This window comes from Somniosus microcephalus, chromosome 19 (genome assembly GCF_052327205.1).
Source record: "Somniosus microcephalus isolate GS21.2 chromosome 19, FLI_Smic_1.0, whole genome shotgun sequence".
NCBI classification, from domain to species: domain Eukaryota; kingdom Metazoa; phylum Chordata; class Chondrichthyes; order Squaliformes; family Somniosidae; genus Somniosus; species Somniosus microcephalus.
In genome coordinates this window covers 27,304,641-27,305,053 of record NC_141005.1, presented here as the reverse complement: position 1 = coordinate 27,305,053, position 413 = coordinate 27,304,641, and positions in this window count along the sequence as shown.

The window sequence follows — 413 nt, the reverse complement described above, 5'->3', positions numbered from 1 at the left end:
ATTTTGTTTTATTTATTCATGAGATGTGGGCAAGGGATCTTCCTCCTCCTCCTTCTCCTCTTCCTACATCCGAGAACCTGGGTGCCCTCTCTGTAACCTCTTCCAGCCACTTTATCCTTTTGAGAACATTTCCCTGCTGCCTGCAGTCAGAGTGCACCTCCCACTTCAGAGATGCTGGCTGCCTTTAAGTGGCATCAATCAAGTGCGATTTTTCATCTCCCTCCCAAACAGCCATGCAGCCAATAAGTAGTTCTAACGGCATGCTTGACTCATGATAACAAGCTGGCAGCATCATGTTCAAGAGTGATCAAATTTCTAGGCCATTAGGTTTGTTTAAAGAATATTTATGAAAATAATGCATAAAACAATGTAAGATCCACAGAAAGTGAGTTAGAAAAATATTGAAAACATAC